Raw genomic sequence first — 10,783 nt, 5'->3', positions numbered from 1 at the left:
GGGACACCCCGGGCTCGTCCCCCACCTGCGCGCCACCTGCCCATGTGGACCGCGCAGGTCGGAGAAGCCGGTTTTCTGGAGAAGGAGCCGGCAGAGGTCAGGGACGCGGCTGCGAGGTGCCTGCGGTGGCAGGAACAGGAGCCAGAGGAACGCGGGCTTCGGCAGGAGACTGAGTTCTGGCTGCGGGAGTAAAAGACGCCGGCGCGGCCTAAAGGGGAAGGTCCCACCGAGACTCGAACTCGGATCGCTGGATTCAGAGTCCAGAGTGCTCACCATGACACCATGGAACCGCCGCAGGCCCGCCCCTCCCGCCGCGGAGCCAGGTCGCACGCAGCCCCGCGGGCCCAGCACCCGCCTCCCGTCGTGCGCTCTCGTCCCCCCGCCCCGAGCCCGCTTCCTCCGCGACGCCAGGAGGCGCCTGACTCGCCTGCCCTCAGGTTTGTACGTCGTGGAAAGACACGAGGTCCATTCGGGAGGAGCGACAGGGGACGGCTTGGCGGCCTCCCCCAAATGCGCCTGCTCTGCCGGCATTTCTAGAGTTTTCTGCCCTGAGGTAAAATTCCCGCCAGAAAAAAAAACCCAAACGCCAAAAAACCCCCAAACTTCCTTTCCCCTTCTTTTCAGTTGTCCTCTCGCCGCTGCCCTGGGAGCTCTGAACGTCCTCAGGACAGGGCTAGGCACTTCTTGGGGTGTCCCCTCCCTGGGACCCAGGTGCAAGGGTAGAAGCGCGGGGCGCTGCCGGCTTCGTCGGGGGACGGCGCGTCCTCTCTCTGTTGGGAACCGGATGGGAGCCGAAGCGGCCGCAGCCCCACCCGTCGCACCGCGAGCACCCAGGCCGCTGGCGCCCTGAGGGGTGAGGTCGGGTGTGAGCAGCTGACAGTGTTTCTTCTGGGCTCTTTCCTCCCTCCCCTTCGTGCTCCTCCTCCGCTTTCCGGGTTCACCCCCTCTCCGCCCACCCGTGTCCCCGAGACTGAGGCGGCCGCTGGGTCCTGGGAGCGGAGCTCAGCACGGCCCACGGGCTCCCCGTCGACGTTTCCAGCCTCCGGACGTTTATATGGCTCAGCGGCCAGTTTTAAAGTTTTGAACGTCGGCCACTTTTGAAAGCCTGTCCCAGCCTCGCATTCCGCGGAGGGGGATGCGCAGGGAAGAGGGGCACAGGGCGGGCTGCAGCCCCAGAGGCTGTGGCGGTCCCCTGTCACCTGAGCGGAGGCTCCCGAGGCGGCGAGGAGCAGGCGGCCTGGCCCATTCCCTGGTATCAAGGCCCTCATGTGCCCCATGTGAGAACAGCGTGTCCTGAGTGGCCAGTCTGAGTGTGTTTTCAGAACCGGAGGGAGGGGTTGGGGGGCACGTTCTCACCCCGTGGCAACAGCAGAAGAGTGTGTAATGCGGCTCTGTGAGTACAGTATGCGAGCGTGCTGTTACCTGGAAGACTGGTGGTTCAAGCCACCACGGAACATGCGAGTCGTACTTCAACTCATTTTCCTGCTTCCCATTCTCAAAATTGACCAAAGCCTCCTGAGCTGCTTTTATCTTTCAGGCAGCGACCTCATCCGGTAGCTCTCAGTTCCTGTCCTCCCTGTCCTTTGCTCTGTGGCCGCGGGTGGGGCAGCTGCTGAATCTGAGTCGTCCTGGATCTTCACCGACCTCGGCCCTCCGATGGTTTCTCCCCGCCGTCACCACATTCCAGTGTTCTCTCTGCACCATATGGAGCTCTGCGGCCACCTTGACCTACATGTTTCCACAGCCAGATTCCAGGGGAACTGCCAGGCTGCAGAGGCTGATGGCATAGGCCTGGTCAGACTCCAGGTTGGTGCACCTCAAGGGCTAGTATTAACTATGCAGTTATAGGATGCCAGCAACACTTTGATTTGAGGGTGTTGCATCATTACATTTTTTTAAAAATTTATGACATTACTTGTTAGAACAGTTTTAGGTTTACAGACAAATTGAGCAGATAGAGACTTCTCACATATGCTCTGTTCTCTCTCACACAATTTCTTCTATTATTGGTATCTTGCATTGTTGTGGTACAGGCGCCAGGGAGATCCCATGATCAGGAAGATGGTTTTCCAAAAAAAAAAAAAAGGCTTATCCGTTGCACTCCGGATGTACTGAGCCCTTTGATTTCTCCAAATTTAGGAAACTCGACTGCACAATTTGTGGTAATGGGGGACAGTGTTTGCACACTCTCCTGACAGGTAATGGTTAATAACAGACCACTGTAAATATATTCAGTAGTTTGGGCAAATTCTTGGGGAGCATTTCCTAGATACATTTTCCTGGAAGATAAACCTTCCTACTCCCCTTCTAAGTTTGTTTTGGGGAAAAATGCTGTATTCCTTTCCAGGGCCAGACTGAATTGACAACCATCATAGTTGATGAGGATTAAGGCCTTAATCAGCCAATGAAGAACACTTTATTTCAGACCAGTCCCATTCCCCATTTTCTGCTGGAAAGAAAGTGGACCAGCTTATTCCTTTACTGCAGAACCACCACCAGAGGTCTTAAACTCAGGGAGACCTGTGTGGCCAGGTGACTGCCTCTTGCAGCCCCGGGAGGACAGATATTTCTAATACCTCACCTAGCTTTCCCGTCTTTCTTTTCTTTTGTATAACTGGCATGGCAATACACCCAAGAAACAGTAGTATCTAGCGCTGTGTCCCCTGCTTAGCAAATAAGGCACAGGGTCATTTTATACCACCAAGAGGAGGAAGATCCTGTGAGTGGAGGACTTTGTGGGGTCTCTTTTGGAGCAACCGATGAGGTTCCTGAGAGAGGGTCTGGGAATCTCTGCCCCTCTTTCAGTGCCTGGGTTGTAGCCCACCAATTTGAAATGTTTGGTGTCTCTCCCTGGTTCCTCAGGGAACATAAGTCAGCCTGGAAGCAGTGTTTCCTAAGAGATACTCCACGGAAACCCCAAAGCTGGAACTTTCCATTGGGCCACTTTGTAGTCACGTTCACCCTTCCTTTGAAGGACCTTTTGGAGAATAGGAATAATCAAGGGTGACATGCTTTTCAAGAGGCATCTCCACTCACAAAGGACTGGTTTTCACCACAGACCTCAAGGGAACATTCCCTCAGCCTTTGGGCAAGGGGCTATGGGGTTTGCAATCCCCAACATAGAGTCAGGCCAGCATTGTCCTTAAAACGGGTATGGTGCTTTTAAAATACACTTTTTGTTTTTGGTCGTAGAGTTGATATACATTATTATATAATTTACACATGTACAATATAGTGATTCACAACTTAAAGGTTATATTCCATTTATATGTATTATAACCTATTGAGTATCTTCCCGGTGTTGAATAATATACCCTTGTAGCTTATTTTATTCATAATAGTTTGTACCTCTTCATCCCGATCCCTAGGTTGCCCCTCCCCCTCCCCGCTCCCCTCTGGTAACCGCTAGTTTGTTCTCTATGTCTGTGAGTCTGTTTCTGTTTAGTTTTATTCACTAGTTTGTGGTATTCTTGAGGATTCCACATATAAGTGATGTCTGACTTATTACACTTGGCACAGTACTCTTCAAGTCCATCCATACTGTTGCAAATGGCAAAACTTCATTGATTTTTTTAAGACTGAGAAGTATTCCATTTACTACATATACCTCATATTCTGTATCCGTTCATCTGTTGATGGACACATAGATTGCCTCCCTATCTTGACAATTCTAAATAACCCTGCTATGAAAACCGGGGTGCATGTATCTTTTCAAATTAGTGTTTTGGGGTTTTTTTGGATGCATACCCAGCACTGGAATTGTTGGGTTATGTGATAATTCTGTGCCCACTAACCATGTGTCAAGGTTCCCTTTTCTCCCCATCCTGGCCAGTGTTTGTTATTTGTGTTCTTTTTGATGATAGCCATTCTGATAGGTGTGAGGTGACATCACACTGTGAGTTTGATTTGCATTTCCCTGATGATAGTTGATGTTGAGCTTTTTTCCTGTTGGCCATCTGTATGTCCTCTTTGGGAAAACGTCTGCTCAGGTTTTCTGCCCATTTGTTAATTGGGTTGTTTGGGGTTTGTTGATGTTGAGTCCTACAAACTGTTTATATATTTGGATATTAGCTCCTTATCAGTCAAGTTTAAGGGTTTTCCTTCGTTCACAGTCTTACCCTGGTTGTGACTGTGCTTTTTATTTTGTAAAAGTTTCTTTTCAGGATCTTGATAGATATTTTCCAACTGTGATTTTATAAAGGGGGTGCCACACGAATACACACTAACAGAAACTGGATTTACTCTCCCACTTGAAACAGCAAAAGAAAGCAACAACAATAAACTGGACAAAATAGATGAGACAGAGATTTTCAAAAGACTGGCCAACAGGCAGTAAAGGTCAGTGAGTGATCCTGAGAGATGAGAAACAAGCAGATGAGCCTACATTTGCTCCAGTTTACCACCTGGAGAGAGTTTCCAAGCAAGGCAGGGGAGAGGAAACTGAAAACAAGCCAGTGGACTTCATTGAGTTGAGGACACTGAGCTGAGTCATTGCACCTCATCCTCATCTTCCCTTTCAGCAGGTGGAACCTATTGGTGTCTGCTGTTGTTATTCTACCTACAGAGAGATACCTAGGCTGAGCTGGGAACAGTCATCTTCACACTTTCTTCAGTAAGGAATGTGTACCCTCATTCGTATCCCACAGTAGAATTAGCACAGTGCTTTACCCACAGGGGCTTTGTAAATGCATTCGTGGAACTCAGCTAATTTAGGATCCAAGTCATCTAGATGAGCAGAGATATTATATTTTGTACAACATGATGGGATAGAGGAGTGACTCAAGGAGTGTTAGATTATTCTGTTTCTAAGAGCACTAAAGAGATATCAGGCACGTGAAAGCCAGGATTTTACTGCTAGACCCCACTACATTCTCACTGCAAACTTGGAAGTTGCTTTACTCCTTTACTTTGCTTACTGGATCTGAAATGTAAGGGTAAAGCACCAAGTTCTAAAATTCTAGGAATATGACCAATATTTAAATTGTCTTTGAAATGGGGAGAGAATTTGAAGTCTAGAAGGCATTGCCTTTTGTAAGAGAAGACAGATAGTCCCTGATTGTTATGACATGATGAAACTATAAGACTTATTCAATTTGTCTGTTCCTTTCTCCTACTGACCAGGACATAGACAGTAGAGACAGACATCAGCAGTTTCCTCTGGAAACGTTGGCAGTGTTGGCTACTTTGAGCCAACATAGATTGCAGATGTTAGTTGTATCATGAGAGGATGAAATCTGGCTGAGAGCCACAGTTGTTGGACCTGGATTGGTCACCAGCTGTTGATAAAGAAAGAGGGGCGGCCACGAGAAACACTGAGGTCATCCCTAGGCAGCACGGGTCACTTCCTCCAGTGAATCCACCCCCATTACACTTCTCATGACTTTTTGGTCGCTGGACTGAGAGCTCCAGGAAAGTTGGAATACCCTTTTAATCATCTCTGTGTTCATGTCTCCTGGCACCGAATCAAGCTGCGAGTAGGGTCTCAGTGACATTTGTTCACTGATTGAATAAAAGTGGTTGCAAATCTTCCACCTTTTCAACTACATTCCTTCCCAAATGTGCTCTCAGAGATACTCTGCTTTCTCCCAAGATGTAGCAAATCCCCTTCCTTAAGGACGTGCCTGCCCTACATTATCCACGCCCTTTGATCCAGACCTCTGGTGACTCTGAGGAAGACTCACCTCTGTACAGTGATTCCTCTCAGGGGTTCACTGTCATTAGGAAGAGATGTCCTTGGCCTCCCCTCCCATCCTCTGGTCTGCCACAACACCTAATTGAGAAGAGCCCCACACTTTGTTGAAAGTATCCACTTGGATTCTTCTTCCCACTGCTTTGATGTCCTCAGGTAAATCTTACTGATAGCTGAACTCCAAGTTGTTCACAAAGCATGAGGAAAAATAAACCCTCACAAATACTTAAGAAATACTGTGTGTAAAGTCTTTCCAAGTGTAAATGTGGAAGAATATTACTAGTACCTCTGCTTCAGATGGAAGGGTCCCCTTACCCTGCCCCCTCCTGACCTCAGGGCAAAACTGGTGAAGGAAAGAATGGACATCTCCATCCCTTCTCCAAACATTCTTTCTCCCTCTACGCTCACGCTTACTTGGGGCATCTGCTGTGGGGGCAGCTGCGGGTGCAAACAGCAGGGTCCAGCACAGAGCCTCAGGGTCTCCTCCTCCTCCTTTTGGAATTGGTGCTCCCAGCAGTGCAAACGAACCCTGATCCACGCTGTGGATCTCCTCGGCAGGTGCACAGGTTCACTGTGGAGTAAGTTACTCTCTCAGTCCTCCCTGCTCAGCTCAGGCTGCTCCTTGAGGATGTGGATAATGCTGTGTGCACTCTTCACTTTCCCTTGATTCTTGTGAACTCAGCTTGTCCTTCTTTTCATCTCTGCTGGCAGCCAACTGCTCTACCATTTCTTTACCCTTCTTTGTGTTATTCTCGTTCTTCCAAGCTGCTGATTTTCTTCCTTCCATCTCCTCTATCATTTATGTCTTTTCAGGGTTTGGGCTTGGCTTAGGCTCCTGCATGAGACACACAGAGAAGATACCAAGGTCTGCTCTTGGCTGCAGTTCCCAGGTCCCATTTAATATGCATCTCAGTCTCTTATGCATTCAGAGAAATGTGAACTGAAAGGGACTTTGGAGGACTTGAATAACAGCTTTTTTTTACTGATAAAGAAACTGATTCCCAAAGAGAACAGGAGATTTCCAAAACCCTGGGAACAACTTAGTGACGGTAGAACCATCACACAGGTTTGGACACAGGCTACGCTGTCCGAAGCGTACAACACACTGTCCAGGAACCTACAGCTGAAATTCAGAGGACATTGTGTCAAACATCAGTATTTCTACTGGTAAAATAAAGTCTGATTATTTATACTCAGTCAATTTTCAATCCCTGCTGACAAAATGGGAGCAAGGAACATGTGTATGAAATACACCACGGTCATCCTTAAAAAACATATATGTGATTCTCTGTAAAACACCTGGCTCTGGTGCTAGAGGTCATCTTCCTGAGAGCAGGTGCTCTGTGTGCCTTGTTCACCCCTCCTCCCCAGTGCCTGCTCCAGAGCCTGCCAGATAGAACATTCGGTAAATATTTGTCAAGCAGGTAAATATAGGTAACAAGGAGAAACTAACTTTTACTGATGTGTTCTAGTGCTACCGTATTTCCAGTCCGATCCTATCCTAGGACTGTGCTGTAGCAACGAGAGCACAGCCCTCGGAATAGCTGTCCAAGATGCAAATACCAGCTCCACCGCGTACCAAGTTTGCTGTACACGGTGATTTCATTACCGTCTTTGAGCATATGGTCCTCATGTATAATGGAGAAGAATGTATAATGTAAAACAGAGAAAGTAGTATTAACCTTGGATGAGTAACTATGATATCATGCGGCTGACAGGCCCCAATCCCTGGGCCCTAGCTGCACAGCTAAAGAACACCTACATCAGGGTCATTGTGCTGCTTCTTAAAGGCCCAAGAAACTGCATTTCAGACAGAAATTCCCAGGAGATTTTCATGAAAGGAAGAAGCCACACCTTCAAACAAGCACTTTAGAATGGAGACCCCAAAAGCCTAGTGGCAACAAGAATGACCCAGTGGGATCAAACCAAGTCCGTTGTCCAAGGTGCTCTGCCAAGGGGAAATGTCTTCTTTTCCAGGAAGGGCACCTACCTGAAGTGGAACACAAAGAGGACCCTGCTTCTTCATTCGGGGCTTTTAGTGCCTCCATTGTCTTTTAGATTTTCTCCCCTGCTCTAATCGCTGGGGATCTCAGCCCTCATATGGGTCCTGTTTTATGAAGACCTCTGTTATTTTATTCTCCTCTTGGAGAAGGACATGGCAGAGATCAGTTCTGGGCCTCCACATTCCAGGCTTTCTCCTAAGCCTCTTTCTTTCAGGTGAGCTGCAAGAAATCGTGGGGGTTAGAATTCAGGTCAATAAAGAGGATCCCAGAGGAACACGAGACCACGAGGGCAGCCCCTCATGGGAGATGGTCGCACCACGACGTGGTCAATATCAGCCCTATTCAGGTGGGGAGGACATAGTGGCCAATTGTGTGGGCAGAGGACCCAGCTACATCTTTCCAAACCTCTAATCAACAAGATTCTGAGATAACAAAAATGGATTGCTTTAAACTATTGTTTTTGTAACCTGTTAATAGGCAGAAATAGGGAACTAATTCAGATGCTTATCTCTACTTACCTGATTTTCTGACTTTTCAGAAAAAAACGTATGCTAAACTTGTATGCAAAAAAAATAAAAAAAAAATCAAAGAATCACAGTAAAAATCTTGTGCTCACCTTCATGTGGCTGTTTCCAAGCCCTTGTAACATGAAGGACACTATGAAGGGCATTTCTGGTGGTAGAGGAATGTGTCATTAATGTTACCAAACAATCGAAAAGAATAAAGAGGGTACAACACTTAACTCCACAAAATATTATCCAAGAATTTATCATATATCTCTGTGTCCTGTGGCAGATTTGTTTTTAGATCCTTGTTTTCCTGGGCTCTCCAGACAAGGCTTATGTGAAGTATCAGTTACCAGCATAGGCGAACCAATTCCAGGAGAGCAATACATCAGCCACTGTTATTAAGTTCCCCAAACAAAGTCCTTTGAATGCAGTCTTGTGGGAAGACATTCAGGAGCCTTTCTGAAACCTTGAAAATGTTTAAGTATGTGGGCCGAGCGATGGGATTCAGAAGGTCCCGCTTGAGCAGTGGAGGAGCTGAGGGTGCGGGGCGTGGAGACTATGGGGGCATAGGCAGAGGGTTGGCCGTCTCTAGGGGCACAGCCCCTTTCTCACTTGCACACCTCATATCACCCTGTTTGGCCCTGGAGGATGGCTGGTTAGCCAAAGACGGGAAAGATTCCTCAGGGGAGGAACAACCTAAGACAGGCACAGCCGCAGAGGAGCCAACAGGGGTAGGGCACAGACCCTTCCTCATATCACCCTGTTTGGCCCTGGAGGATGACTGGTTAGCCAAAGACAGATAAGATTCCTCAGGGGAGGAACAACCTAAGACAGGCACAGCCGCAGAGGGGCCAACAGGGGTGGGGCACAGACCCCTAATATCTGAGAGAGGTCTCCTGCCCCCAGGGCTGTTTTGCTCTCCAGGCCCAGCTCAAATCCACACCTGCTCAACTCGGACCTAGGAGGCAAACAAAGATCATTGCCCCAGGCATGTGAGGCCTTTGATTGTTTATGGGATTAACCTGGGAGTGTTAGCCAAGAACTCAATAAAAGCCACATGGGATGAATCAGCAAGGCTCTTGATCCTAGAGGTCTTGAGTCCCCCGGTCCCATCTTTCTCTTCAGTCTGTGTCTGCGTTTTCTTCAAGCTTGCGGCACCCGTCACTCACCTCGAGTCGCCGAGCTGGTCTCGGCACAGTCTCTCCTTTTGTTTTCACTACAAATGAAGAAAAGATCTAATAGTTAATGTCCTATTCAAATGAAACGTACACTTAAAAATCTGTTTTCTAATTTTTATTTTGCTCAGGCTCAATCATGGAGATTCACTCCTCAGGATGAGTGAGTTCCCAACTGGCAGCAGCCTGGGCTGTCTGTGAAGGGAAGTCAAGTTAACACAACCTCATATCTCTTCTGTGAATCAATCCCTCACCCTCAAAATCGCGAACAATAGGTGAACCCAACAGGCAAGAGCATCCACCAAGCAACAGTGATATGTTTGCACTTGGCTCAGCTTATCTGAGAGAACAGAGCAGTCATAAAGAAGAAGAGAACACAGAAAAATCAAAATATCAGCTTTTCCAGGATGTCAGTTAAACCAATGAGTGTAAACTCACTTGAAGACATCTCTCAATAAGGGGTTAATTGTTGGCAAAATAAATGGCATGTACAGAGCTATCCAGTGTTGAACACAGAGTGGCAAAAAGACTTTTCTCATAAATGATTGAGAATATGAATTTGTAAAGCTTCTTTGCAAGGCAGTAGGGCAGGATTAGCAAAATGAGATACATGTGTACAAACCATTTCTAAGCTGAGAAATTCCTTTTACAAGAATAGCTACTAGAAAAACCCTTACACCAGCGATAATGGGGATATAGTTGGCACTGTAGCCTGCTGGTTGCGCATTCCTGGACTCAAACAAACCACGACCGACAATATTTTTAACAGTTCCAAACACTTAGTTAAAGTCACTCTGATACCCTGTCAGGTTTGCATCTACAGCTTGAGGACCAGAGTGCTTGCTTTTTTTGTTCTCTCTTTTAGGGATGTCCAGTGAGAAAGAAAAAATACCAGCATCTGCTGCCCTGAACTAATCTTACACTCACAGCCTGACTGATTTGTTTTCATATTGGAAGTAAACAATCTCAGATACAGAATATCAGCCTCACACAAGATTATTCTGAGACTGAAAATCAAGCAAAACAAGTCTACCTCATAAACATTTCCAGGCACAGACAAAAACAAGGTCACCGTGGAACCTACAAAATCCCAAACCTCCTCTTCTTTTCATAACAATATGACTGTTACTTCCTTACTTCAATCATAAATTGCCGGTGCTAACAGTACTCAATATGGAACATCCCCTACGTCCTCCCATCCTCCCCCATATCACCCAACCAAAGCCCAAATCTTATAATAGACTCTTTCTAACATCCTCTTACCCTGAAGTGTGTTCTTTCTGGCTACAAGGAATAAAAAACAAACAACAAACAAACAAAGGACAGAAAAGAACCCCCCAAACCAAGTTGTTCAATGAGAGACGTATTCTCGCTCTTTGGCTTCAGGGAATCGGTACCAGCTGTCCA

At 47.2% G+C, this 10,783-nt stretch overlaps 1 non-coding gene across 1 annotated transcript; it reads right to left on the bottom strand.

Annotated features, from left to right (window-relative positions):
* Positions 1 to 218: 218 nt before the first annotated feature.
* On the bottom strand, positions 219 to 290 carry TRNAQ-CUG (transfer RNA glutamine (anticodon CUG)). Its single transcript has one exon. It is a non-coding gene; the product is annotated as a tRNA-Gln (tRNA).
* Positions 291 to 10,783: the final 10,493 nt, after the last annotated feature.

This window comes from Hippopotamus amphibius, chromosome 1, assembly GCF_030028045.1.
Source record: "Hippopotamus amphibius kiboko isolate mHipAmp2 chromosome 1, mHipAmp2.hap2, whole genome shotgun sequence".
Taxonomy (NCBI): domain Eukaryota; kingdom Metazoa; phylum Chordata; class Mammalia; order Artiodactyla; family Hippopotamidae; genus Hippopotamus; species Hippopotamus amphibius.
This window is presented reverse-complemented; position numbering and strand designations above follow the sequence as displayed.